Here is a 14,279-nt window from a genome sequence, read left to right on the forward strand (position 1 = left end):
CATTATATCTCAAACTAGCTGTGCCGCACGGTTTCACCCGCATTTCTCCGCTCCTGTCGGACCAGTAGTTCCTGACATTAGCGCGTTCAACAAACGTATAACCTAATCAAAAGAAACTTGGCTACGACAATGTTTATTAAAAATGAAAAAAACACAACTATCGCTAAACATTATGAACACAGCTTTATTTCCAGATACATTGTATTAGCTTTGTCTTCGCCGCTCTCAGGGTAGTCTGCTAAATAATTACGAAGCGTATTCAATATTTCAATAACCCTTTATAGTTGATGATACGAGATTATGTTTTATCACTTGGAAGTTAACTTATGTGCTGCTATACAGGGTGTCCCACCGTGGGTATTCTAAGATCAATGGAGGTTATAGTTTTGCATACGCTGAGTACGTAAAAAATACTTATAAAATTCCAGATGCATTTTTTTTCAAATAGATGAATTCTTAAAACTCTTTGTGTACACCCCTAACAAGCAACCCGCCCGAATTTGCCACCCGCAAGTGAGCTATCGTTTAAGATTATGTTTTCATAAACAAAATGCTCACATTAGCGAAGCTTTAAATGCCGACTGCGCGAAGCTAGAGAAGAAAAACATGAATTTTAAGGAAAAATTGAGCAAAAATTTTTTGACGTAATTTTGTTTTTTAAGTATTTTTTACGTGATCGACAAATCGACCTATTGTTCGATTAGGTATGCAAGGCTACAAGTCCCTTCGCGCTTAATATACCGATAGTGGAACACCCTGTATATGTAACGGCTTGTTGATTTACTTAGCTTTAGGAATAGTTGAAGAGTTTTATAAGAAGGCCAATTTAGTTTTAGCACGTTTTCGTAAGAAGGCTAATGATTGTTGAATTCGTATCTTATAATTATTGTAATAATCAGTTTAGAGTTCATCAGACACTTGAAGCTCTGGGGCTATAATGTACTGCCGACAAACTATTACCATCTATTATTTACATTTGGTTTTCATTTCATGAACATTTGCCAAATATTTTACCGGCCGTGGTGGAATTATTTTTATTTCTTCATTCACTTAGGTATGCATGGTATTTACAGAGTTACTTCAAGTAGCCATAAGATTAAAAATTGAAATCACAATTTATACATATACATTAAAATCTTCGATTGAAACAATTCACTTAGGTATGCATGGTATTTACAGAGTTACTTCAAGTAGCCATAAGATTAAAAATTGAAATACCAATTTATACATAATATAAGTACATTAAAAGGAACTATTTATACATTGTGTATCAAATAAGACATATTTTTTTTACATATTACAATAAAACGTCCTCTACATTCACACGGTAGACGACCTCTGCCCCCGTCAGACGTCGAACTCGCTGATTAAGTGCTGCATTACCACTGCGCCATCGGCAATGACATGACATATGTTGATGATAATTACAGAACGAATTACGGTTACCGTAATTTAAGAACAATCTTTGTACAAAGTGATAGTCTAAAATGTATTCATGAAATGATTTGAATATAGGTATCATTTGTACCCAAGTATTCGTTTCTAATGAAATTAAGAAATAGGTAGAACTACCTTCCTATTTCACAATAATTGATAACTCAGGTTTTCTTAACGCAAATTGCAAGTTTAAATTCATCATCCTAAAATCGTATTATTTCTATGCCTATAAAATATATAATACTAGGTTTCCGCCCGCGGCTTCGCCCGCGCAGTCAAAGAAAAACCCGCATAGTTCCCGTTCCCGTGGGATTTCCGGGATTGCGTCATTTTCCCGGGATAAAAAGTAGCCTATGTCCTTTCTCGGGTATCAAAATATCTCCATACCAAATTTCATGAAAATTGGTTCAGTAGTTTAGGCGTGATTGAGTAACAGACAGACAGACAGAGTTACTTTCGCATTTATAATATTAGTATGGATTTTTCTATTATAAGTATACTACGTACTAGCTAAAGAGATTGACCTTTAAGATAGACCATAGACACTGCTTTCCGAATCGGTGGTAAATGTTAAAAATACTTATCTATGTAATGACGATTCGAAAGTTCGTTTATTAAATAGTAGTCTAATTGAATAAATGAATGTTTGAGTTTGAGTTTGAGTTAAGACATTAAGTTAACCTATAATATCTTAAATTAGTCCACCAAAACTAATCTCATTCAAAAACACAAATTCCCCGTAACATCGTCAAAGGGCGAACTGAATAACGTCAATAATAGAAATACTAACAAAATAACAGGCTATAAAAAAGCAATAAAGGCAATTTACACCACCTCCCCACTTGTAAACGACAAGTAAGGACATTAGCATTAAAACGGTCACACAATTATGTTGTGATTAGTGTGTCGCCGAGTGAATTCATTAGTTCAGCTCACCTGATTTTATTTAATTACACGCGGGTGACGCATGTGCTAAACTACGGTTAACGGACGGTTAATTATTGGTTCCAAGATAATGGTTTTGTTGTTTTGCTACACGGTTTCGTGTACTTATATTTTATGTGAAACAGTTATTTTTTGAAATATGGATTACAGAGTAGGTTGAATTGCATGTTCTGTCACGTTGATCATTTTTTTTTTACTGTCGCTAATTTGCTCTCCATTTCCCATTTATTATATTTATCGTACAAATAAATATTCCGTTTAAACTTCAGTTAGTGTACACAATATTGTAAATCAAAAACTGTTTGCTGTGCTCATAATATTCGAATATTTTCAATACGTAAACATCTGACAACATAATTCAGCACAGTAAAGGTCCGATCCGTTTGGCCATAATCCTCACGAACGAGGTAATTATTAACTGTCGTTTAAGCATTGTTTATAAACGTTGTTTAAAGTTATAGTTGTTCTGCCCTTTAAAGGAACGTAGACATGTAAATAGCACGTCAAATGTCCCATCCTGGGCATCGAACCGTTGCCTTGGGAACCCTTGTCACTGGCGACTTTATGCTAATTAGAATTTGTATTGTTTCTTAGATGTTATCACACTTGGGGTAAAGAATTCTTATTAGGTTATATGGATTGTATGCTATGTAATCTGAAGCGTGCAAGTGTAGTGTAGGTTCAACGGTTTAACCGTTTTTAGAATTATGAATGTTCACAATTCGTAGCGTACATTTTGTTTATAACAATTTTGCTGATCCCATTCATACCATAGATATATCCATCTCCTTCATTGTCTTATATTCTACAACGGATGTAAGTACCTAGAAGTTGTATTTTATACAACTCAATATTTAAATCGAAATTCAAAGGCAAATCCCTTTTAATAATATTCTATTTCCTATTTCACGTCTTATAATTTTTTTTTCTAGTAACAATGAAAAACACGCATGTGACTATTCACATGGGAAGCGATATTTAGTTGTAAATTTAGTAGTGAGTAGGTATTTTGTAGGTTTTTTTTTAATTACATCATACACAACCAAAATAACTAGTAAAACTTTCAGAAAATTGTTGATAAACCGTCGTATTATTTAGCCGTGATGATAAATACCGTCCACTTTTATTTATGAGTCCCTCGATCAGATAGCCACTGTCCACGTATGAAATGCTATGGGGGCCAAATTGGCCCCGTAAATCATAGGAAAAGCTGTGCTGATATGAAGGATTTATGTGGCTTTTGAGTTAATTAGTTTGAGTATTGTTGGTAAAAATATAGAGCATTTTGTGAGAGTCATCTTATATTAAGAGGAAGGAACTATAAGATAATTGTTCTAAAAATAGTAGCAATTTATTGAGAGGATTTTTTAACTATCATAGAGCTTATCATAGAGTCGAGCGAAACTCAGAAAAGTAAATGTTAAGTATTAATATATCTATTCAATGAAATAAAGTAGACTATGATAATGTTAAGTAATTATTTATTTATTTTATTTATTGTTAATTGAATTTAATATTTAATTCAAGATAGATACATATTATGCGGTTTATTTCATTTTATGTCGCTAGTACAAAGGTTTTAAAGTTCATGCCGAATTTTGATCAAATACAGAAAGTTTACCTATAAATTAAATTTAAATGAAAAGAAATACAGATCTTGTAAGAGTATATATATGATTTTTAATAACGAATAATTATTTGAAATGTAGTAGAGTTATGTGATAAACAAATACACATATTTATAGTTCTTTCTGTTCCCCCATAGACAATGCCCCTAATGAAGGTGTCAATATTGCTTAACCCGGGACTCACAGTAATGCCGTGTGATAAATCTATATTTGCTGTGTATCTACTGCAGTTGTTTTATTACTTACTTGTATTGGTTATCTGTGTCAAAAAGAGGGATTTCTATATATTTAAGTACTTTTTATAATTATTATATTTTTTTGTTATATGATATGATTTTAATCAGAAGTATATTATGTTTCATCCTTTCCAAAGTTGTTCATTTCTCTAGCATTTATGAGAAGCAATTTCTCTGAAAATATTCGTGTGTTTAGCGTCTTACGGGTACAATTTTAGAATAATTTCTAAAAAACGAAATATTACAAACAGATGAATCACAATAAATTATCATATCTATTATCGTCAATTCAACTTTTCCCAAAGTATAAATGAGTAATGAAATTGTATTCAACATTATTTACTCAAATAAATTAACCCTATTATCATCCCATTTACAAACAACCACCATCAGTCAACACGTTCAATATTTTTGATAAACACCTAAAACTTCACAAACAAAAATTTCAACCTTTCTACAAATGACTCCGAATCAAAACATGTAGTCAAAAGATGATATAAGGAGTGGTATAACAATACACCTAATTTCATAGATGTTGATTGATAGGCACAATTCTTCCACAGTTGACGCGTCCAACTCGTCATAGATTAATTTTATAAGTTACAATAGCGTTATTAGTCTAAATAATCGGTGAAGCGTTGCTTTCTTGTATGTCAATTATAGGTGACTTGTTAATGACCAGTTGGGCAACAAGTTTGTCAATGTATTGTGCCACTGATATGCTCAGTCACAATTTTTCTTCATAATGTCATTATAATTTACTTCATGCTTCTTGAAAAACCAACGCTTCCTCGCGTACTCTGAAAGTAGGTTACATGTACTGACATGTAACCTACTTTCAGAGTACAATCATTGTACTTCAGAGTCAATAATTTTGAAAGAACTTTGGTACTGACCAAAGTTCTTTCAAAATTATTGACCATCTTCACCGACACTTTTATGTTATCTAAAGTGTAGCAGTATTAATTGAATACGATTTGATTTGCAGCTCATCTTCATGAGCAATTTACAACGATGTTTCAATTTACAAGTATACTAATAAATTAAGCATATGAACTTCTATATACATAAATTTATAAATTGACTTCTTGCTTCAGCATGGAAAACTTGACCTAAATATTATTTACAAGAAGAATTAATTTCCCTGAATGTATCAGTTAGGTTACGGAGAAGTTGGTTTTTCAATCTCTTTTATAATGAATCCTGCAACTAAGTCCCAAGCATTATCTTACCTTCAATTAGCCTTACTTCTATAAGAACTCTCAATAACAATAAACATCCAATAAGCAGACTCTCAGAGGTCGCAAATAACAGAACAGATCGTAAACTAGATCCATTAACCATAACGTATAAAGGCACTAAAAGCAAGACTGGACCGTCCCTGAGGGCCATTTGGGCTGTCAATGCGAAAATTTAAGCGAACCACACCCATGCACTCTCCTGGCCTCGCTGGCCTTTGTCTCAATAGTGGAATGTGTTATGCGCAGCGATACACAAATACCTACCCGAAAATATGCTCAGAAATGTTATTAACACGGAGGGTAAAGTATTTTATAATAGGAAAAAATTTTCTTTTTGATATTGAAACTGAAGCCAATAACGCTTATATCCTGTAGTTCTTTATACTGTTTCCTACATAAATTATGACATACTCAAAAATGTATAAAGCTTGTAATATTATAAAGAAACTACTGAAAATATCAATTAAACAAAATATAAAATTCTTTAACGTTTTTACCAGTTTATATCTCAACCTATAGCATAACGACATCCAATTGTTCTTTCCTTCATTCCCTTACCAGATGTCAAATGCCAAAATAAATTTACCCTTTTCCCTTCCACAATTCACCAAATGTAATATCATTTACACACACTCGTTTCATTTATCAAATACCACATAATCATAATAAATTTTGACCGTCAAAACACCATTTCTTTTATTGTTTCCATGTTACGTTTCACCTTCACCGACTTCTTTACAATTCAATAGCAACAGAAATTTAGTTCGTGTCTGACAATGTTTGTATACAAAGCATTCATGTTCTAATCTCGTTGTTCAAAGGGATGTGTTACCGACATTAGCTGCCATCTATCTTGTTCTAACGACAATGTCTTGATGTATTTTATCACATTTAGCTCGGTAGAAATATTTACTAACGATGACCAGTGTATCGTGATCCCTATCAATTCCAATTGCCTACGAACAATGTATAGCACCCTATATCTTCCTTGGGATAGAGGAGTTCAACTTATATTTGTCAGTCTATGCCGTGACCGTAGTGTTAACGGTCATATTTGTCATCTGTCAATTTGCCTTCTATTTTGGTGGTGGCTATGAAAGCTTCGGCTTACATACGTTTTGTCATCATTATTTTTAGCTTTTTTATAATGGTTATTGACAGCGGCACAGCAATTAGTGAGGGTGCTTTGTGATTTAATATCCTTTTCATTTTTAAATTCTAATTTCGGGTTCCAATAACATTTGTCTTTGTCTGGCGCGATGATTCCTTGATTTTTTGTGATCTCCGAAATATATTGTAAACATTGTTTGCGGTTGACTTATTATTATTTTAATTGAACTCCCACATATACAAAACGAATACCGCGGTTAAGATTCAGGTAAAAAAAACACATAAAACAGTAAAGAACCAATTCAAAGTTTCCGAAAAATTACATATCTGTAAAACCGAGTAATCAACGAAATTAGGCCTCGATCCGGCTGAACATACCCTCAGAGTTTACGCCCAATTAATAATCGTATAATGGCACGCTGTAGGGTAGATTTAGAAGGTTGCAGTGGATACATTATGTTTAATTAACTAACTCCCGTCAAGGTGCGCTTCTAACTATAGTGACCGCAAAATAATAGCTTTCTCGTGCCTCCTATTATGTTCCACTGCGATTTTAATTTAGTGAGCATTCGTGCGGCTTTTATCCTTAACAAGTATATTATTTTCTTTGCAATCTCATTTTGTTACTTCTATTGTTTTCATGTGTTCATTGAATTTAGAATGTCGTCGAATCGTATCGTGACTTGACAATTAGCGAGTTTCAAAACTAATTTCGGATGGTGCATGATTAAAATCTCTTCAATTTCAGAGTGAATAGTTTAATTTTTTGAGTTGTATTAAAAGGGCCGGTATGGAAGCCATTACCTGGCACCAAAACCACCGCGCCCTTAATCCCTATAATTAGAGTCATCCCACGGCGAGTGATTGATAGTGCTTATGGAACAAAACAGCGTCAAATGGGATTCTGATCACTCTCAACTGGTTACCGATCTTTATATAACATGTGCGTTTCATCAAGATATATTGTAATCGTAACTATGGATTTGAAAACTCATTTTGTATAGTTTATAAAGTTACCTTCTATATAAAAATATCGGATTTTATTAGGTAAAAGCATCTAGCATGATCACTCACAGATAAAAATTATAATTTGAATTAAGTAAAATTATAAAACATGCATTTTATCAAGAACCCATGAAATATAATTTATTAGCAGCATTTTAATAGGTTTATGAAAATTGTATGCTAAAATGTTTACAAATTATATTCAAATAATTTATAATCTAATCATTGTCCCTTGAAAATGCTAAAAATACCTACTATGTTATTAAATATTACTCTGCCGTAATACAAAACTGAATACCTAAAGCATCACATACGATTTTGTGAAGAACTTTATAAACAATTTATAATAATAAATAACAGTAGTATACATACTAATTACCCGTGCTTCTGTGGCCAGCCAACCCCTACAATCTGGTGATTAGGAACGCCTTTTGTTACATAGCTAAATGTTAACCCATGTAATTTTACAAAATAGCTACCAATTTATCTATGAAATTGAGTTTTTACCTGACCACGTAAAGCTTCCTGGTAAGATAAATGAAGGAAAGTTAATGTGTTAAGTAAAGGAAAATTTAGTTGAAATTTTAGAAGGGGTTTTAATTAGTGTTGATCGTATATAAAATGTTCATTATCAGACTTTTTTAGGCAAAAATTAGTAAAATACTATAAAAGATTAATGAAATTCAATTATAGTTGGTGTTGTTTACTATAGTAGAGTTTTGTGTATCATGTAACTCAAACTCAATATAACGAATTAAAGAGTAGGTATCTAAAATATAAATAACATTTAATAAAAATATACTTACTAAACAAAGAAGACAATCAAAAAATATCGCGGTCGGAAATATTAAAACATTTGGAATTTTTGTAAAATTGCTCTCGAGAAACTTACAAAAAATCTTTATAAATCGATTTTAGTCTTGGTAAAAAAATAAGGGCGTAATTACAGTCACAATGGTGGTTAGCGATGTGGGACAATTAGATTTTGACGTTGGGTGATAAATGGTCATCTTAGTAACATTCAGGACAGAGAAAATGTGGAGTCGCTGAGGATATTTTTACATAATATTTGTTGTACATGTTAATAATAAAAATTGATGAATGTCAAGTGACGTACTTATATTATTTGGATATAATTTGATAAAAATAAAGAATGGCTAATAAATTAATTAAAATAAAATATTTGATTTTACTGTTCACATATATAGAGGATTTATTTTTCTTGCTAATTTATTTAATGATAGTTTTGTGTCTAATATGTATAATGTAATCAACTTCGTTTTGTATATTCGTACATAATGCAATATAGATATTTATTTACACGAAGTAACCACTCCACAGTTTTCATAGCGCAGACAGACGTTTCAAAAACATCGCGAGCTAACTTATTATTAAAACGGTCGTTTCTAACCGTGAATTATCAAATTTCTTTCACTCGCCCTAGTATTATCACATAAGTCCAAATGTCTCGGAATGGCCGTTTAACAGAACCAAAATAGAATGAGCCCGAGACACGCTCCTTGCGGCACACCCCGTACTTTTTAACACCAACATTAACTAAAGATATGGTTCTTCTTACGCTGGTTGCTTAAAATCGGAGCGATTAACTGATTGCGAAAGGCTACGTTTCAGTCTAAATCCACGTCGCTGTAATTGCTACGTTTTTAAGGACATAAATAATGGTTAGATATACAGTTTGTGTTTTCGATTTTGAACTCATCTGAGCGTGATGTCTGATTTTCTACGGAGCAAAAAATCAATGAAATAGGAAATGTGTATGTACTTGACATTTAGCATGTACACGCACCCTGGTTACCTCGACTTAGTAATTACATAGCGACCCGTGCACAATGTTAGTTAGGAACTTTTTATTCTCAACAGAATTCTTATGAGTGTATAATGTTTTGTTTTTGTTCCCTTGGTATTGTTTTAATTGGTTTAATTGTCTTAACATTAATTGTTTAACTGGATATCTTGATAACGTACAGCATAGGTACTAGCTTTTACTCGCGGCTTTTTTTCGTGTAATGATGTTCTAATGTTATTAATTATTTAATGTTAGTAGCTTAAAAAGTGTAACAATTTATGAATTCTTTGAAGGTTAAAAAAATCACTGCTTGCACTGATTTATTAAGTCAATCAAAATCATATTAAGTAATTCTAAATTTCAAAATGATTTATTGCTCTTGAGAACAGTTACTTAGTCAGAAAGATTGATAAAGTTTAATTTTCACAAATATCAAATTCAATTTTAATTGTATACAAAACAAGAAACATATTTTGCTCTCTATACTTCCTCCAATGTCACCAATAGTGATTTAATAATCAGCCCATAAACAAAACAGCTCTTCGAGTCGTTATCCTCAATTCTATCAATTAGTCCAACATATCCTTCTTACTACACTCTGTTTTGAGTCACCCGATCAAAAGCCCCACACAAATCCCACAAGCTAGTGTCAATGCTTTACAGCACAAGACATTTAATTACGTTCAATGAATAATTCAGATGTGCGCTCGCCGTGACGGTCACACCGACTTGCGACTAGCGGTCGTACAAGATTTGAAATTATGTGGCCATTTTTATGAGACTAGCTTTATTAGATGGCTTCGCTCTGCTGCTTGATGTATGATGGTAGATCGGTGGCGTTATGTTTGTGTGAAGTTTTAGGTTCTGTGTTTGTCTATGTTGGGTTTAGGGTGACTTTCAGTGTCTGTTTGGTAGGAAGATCTTTTCCGTATTTTTTATGTCATTCCATCGTACTGCCTTCAATATAATAAACGTTCTTTCTTTCTTCTTTCCTTCAACTGCCACTCACACCCTGAAATGAAAAGTGTCAATATTAATAAAGATCCGGTTATAGCTAGGTTATACAATAACTGAAGATTATAATATTAATAATTATTGTAGTAGTAAAGATTTTAATTCGATTTTGAAGAAAGAGAACATTTTAAATTAGAACCTAGTCTGATCTTATTAACATTACAGACAGCTTTGATAAAATTTGCAAATACATATAAATAGAATCAATAGGTACATAAAAACAACAAAAACTCCGTAATAACATGTGGTCACTAACGAATGGAATAAAAAGTGCTCAATTTCAAAGAACTATAAATTCGGACCTCAGGCATTTTAAATTTTAATTTCTTTGTTGGCGGCGCTAGCTGCGACCCACAACAGAATTTTTGACATTCCGTCACCGCCCTCAAGTTTTTAAATAAAGCTGTGGATACATGGAGATATTTTTTATATTTATACGTGATAATTAATATTATTATGGTGACTCTACAATAAAATTATTTCGCCTTCTAAAGACAGTAACTTTCCCCACCCAAACATTTCAAAGGCAAACACATTTTTTTATGTGCAATCTTATAAAGTGTTAATAAATTATGATATCTGTTAACTTAAAGTTAATGGTAATAATTAAAAACATTTTTATATTTACATAATATTGTTTACGTTCCACAATCATCTTTTGCATACTTATTATAATTTCTTCTTTTATTAATGAACCTCTGGGGTCGTTCGTTATTACAGAAGGTATGTTATGCAAACATTTGCAAATTTATTTATGTAATAAATAAATAAACTATCATAAACAATTTTCGCATCTTAATTAAATTTAAATTCGCGGAACTCATATTATTTGCATTAATCATGCAATAATGTTGTAACGTCGTTTAATTTATTAAAAAAGATAAAAATCTTGCGACCCATTGTTTTGTATTTTGGTTTGAGTTAAAAACTATGAATTGTCCTGTTGATTATAACTTCATACTTATTTTTATTGTGATTTTGTCTTGGTATGGAATAATTCTAATTATATGTAATATATTATATTAAAAGTTACAAGTTAACCGTCAGAAATTTAAAGTTAACATACATTATAAAAACATTTCATATGTTACAAAGTTTCCTTAAATCGTAAAAGTCAAAATTGAAACAGATAGAAAGTGCTGAATAATAATTATATGTTTAAAGAACACTCATAACCAACTTTTACATAATTTATAATATCTATTACATTCACTAGACATGTTAGTTTTATCATATTGTTATGAATAAAAATTGCAATTTAACGCACTAAAAATCATTATTAAAAAATATTTCACTTCTTCTGAACAACTAACCAACAAACAGAAAAACATTTACATAAAAAATAAGAATAATTGACATTAACTGTTAACTTTACGTATGTCTTATACTTAAACCTAAATATGAAACTACGAATTATATAAGAATATAGAGCAACATTGAAACTTTAAAAATATTAATATGAATTTATATTTTACGACATGAAACACATCCAAAAATGTCCCCACATTCATTCCAAACGGTCATTCATCATACATTGCTTGCTCATCTATCCTTATGTAACCATATTCCAAATATTAACTGTAATGTATACCGAATATTTACTGTACCGTATTTATTATGAGCTCTCTTCACAATGGGCAGCGTTGGACGACTAGAGGCAATCACAATAGTGTAGTGAACCTAAATGATCGGCCGTCATTATAGATGTTTATTCATAACCGCCGTGGCAAACATCGGCGATTATTTGTTGGGCCAACGCTGCCCATTGTGAAGATGGCACATTATGGTCAAACGTCCAACGCCCCTCGGCGATGACTTTGGATTTGCATAATAACACCAGTGACTTCGCTCCCGCCGGAGGGAGAATTCGTCAACTTTTTTCCTTAAATTCCATTCTTTGAGAATCACTCGGATGTTTTGCGGATTGAGACGGGAATGTTGTATTAGACATTAAATTTGAAACGACATTATAACAGGTTTACAAGGGTACACTTTGGAAATGTTCGGTTCAAAGAAAATTGTTTAAATTATTCGTCTCGTTTTGATGACGTTCATTTTTCGGTTTGATGAATTAAAGTATTTACGCTATGAAGTAGTAAAGTAGGCATTTGTTTGGTTGTTAAATGTTTTCTTTGTAATGCTTTTTTTTGGTAGCTAAAAATCATATTTATATGAGTAATATCAAAGGTGACAATTAAGAAAAGGAAAAGAGAATTTATTGCACAGGGTACTCAATTAGTTATACCATAATATTAGTACCTATATTTAGTCGTAATTAAACCGATTATTTATTTAAATCGCAGTTCACACTCTCATACAATGCAAACTCATAACAATGATTTATAATTCATATAATTATCTAAGCCACATTTCGCTTCATCTAGTTCTGATACCTTAAAGACCCAATATTAAACTACCAAGTTTCAAATAAAGAAAGTTTCGATTCGAAAGGGTTTTCGCGTGACCATACCCACTGATTATGATCTCTTGCTGTCGAGATCTAATGGTCATAGAAACAGATTGACAGAATAGGTACCGAGTGTAGCGTAATGACTTAATAATGCAATAAAAACTGTACCATCCGTCACGAGACGAATCCGTTACATATTGCTATAAAGCTCGATATACATGATATTACCACAAAACAATTTAAACACAGTCTAACTTTAAACCAGGGATCTGTCAGTTTATCTATGAAATACGACAAAACCAGATTAAAGAGAGCCCGCGCTTAAAGTTAAACCCTGTCTAAAATTTTTTTGTGGTAAGACAGACATTGTTTAATTTTGTAGTATAAGTATCTAGAAGAATCTAGCAGTTTATGAGACGATAGAAGTTCCGTCTGATTGATGGTTTAATAGTTTCTGAAGATACTGAATGTTCCAAGCATTTAATTTAAAACGTCAGGCATTTAGTTACTCATTACCTTCAGGTAGCCTCTAACCATAACATACTTAATAATGATCAGCTTTCCCAATCAATACTGAACCTATAAAAACAAAGATCATAATAAGCATAAAAGTTTAATTAAAAAAATAATTAATGCAAGGAATATTATGTCATCGGTCATGTAGATACTTAAAAATATAAAATCTAAAAACAATTATTTTAATAACTCGTTACGTCTAAACCAAGCCTAATCGTCACTGGCTATCATCAACGACAGCTTTTGCAACCTCCAAGAACGGTGAAGCAACATACAATCAACACACCGTGACGACTGACACTCACAAAAAACAATAGCAAATATTAAACAACCGTAACACCACGCGAAAAGGATCATAGTCCTTTAAACGTGGAACGAGCAGATTTAATTTAGTTAAGACTCTGAAATCAACGCGTAACCATAGATAGGAAAAGCAGTATACAGAACGGTGTGTGTTAAGATTAGTAACTGATGTTTCGTTGCGTTATTTGTTGTACTGTGGCCTTACATACGGTCGCGGTAGGTGATTTTGTCGTTTCATACAATTACTTTCGAGCGGTTGACCAATGGGCTCATGCTATGGAGACAATGGCCTAGAGGTATATAAGTAAATTGTGATTTTCTTTGTAATTTTCCGGTAGGTGGATACAACAATAGGCATGTGGAAATAAAAATCGTATGAGCACGCATTGTCTTGGAGATGGAAGATATGTATAGTGGATAATCTCGCAAATGAGTTTTTAATCGCAAGCGTGTTTTAATTCAATGTTACTAAATTATTACTTTTAAAATGGTAAAGCTTTATTAATTATTTATTCATTACCTTGCAAATAAAGTATATTCATTTGTTTAAACATGGAATGGCTTTGATATTTTACAGATTATAGAGATAAGCACTTACTTCTCAAAATATATACATATAATGCTAGT

The 14,279-nt window shown here is 32.1% G+C and overlaps 1 long non-coding RNA gene across 1 annotated transcript; it reads right to left on the reverse strand.

The window, feature by feature from the left end:
- Positions 1–9,752: 9,752 nt before the first annotated feature.
- On the reverse strand, positions 9,753–10,818 carry LOC123698417. The gene is made up of 2 exons (XR_006752406.1): positions 10,726–10,818; positions 9,753–10,421 (listed from the first exon to the last, which is right to left on the reverse strand). It is a non-coding gene; the product is annotated as an uncharacterized LOC123698417 (long non-coding RNA).
- Between the last annotated feature and the right edge of the window lie 3,461 nt (positions 10,819–14,279).

Source organism: Colias croceus, chromosome 16 (genome assembly GCF_905220415.1).
Source record: "Colias croceus chromosome 16, ilColCroc2.1".
NCBI classification, from domain to species: domain Eukaryota; kingdom Metazoa; phylum Arthropoda; class Insecta; order Lepidoptera; family Pieridae; genus Colias; species Colias croceus.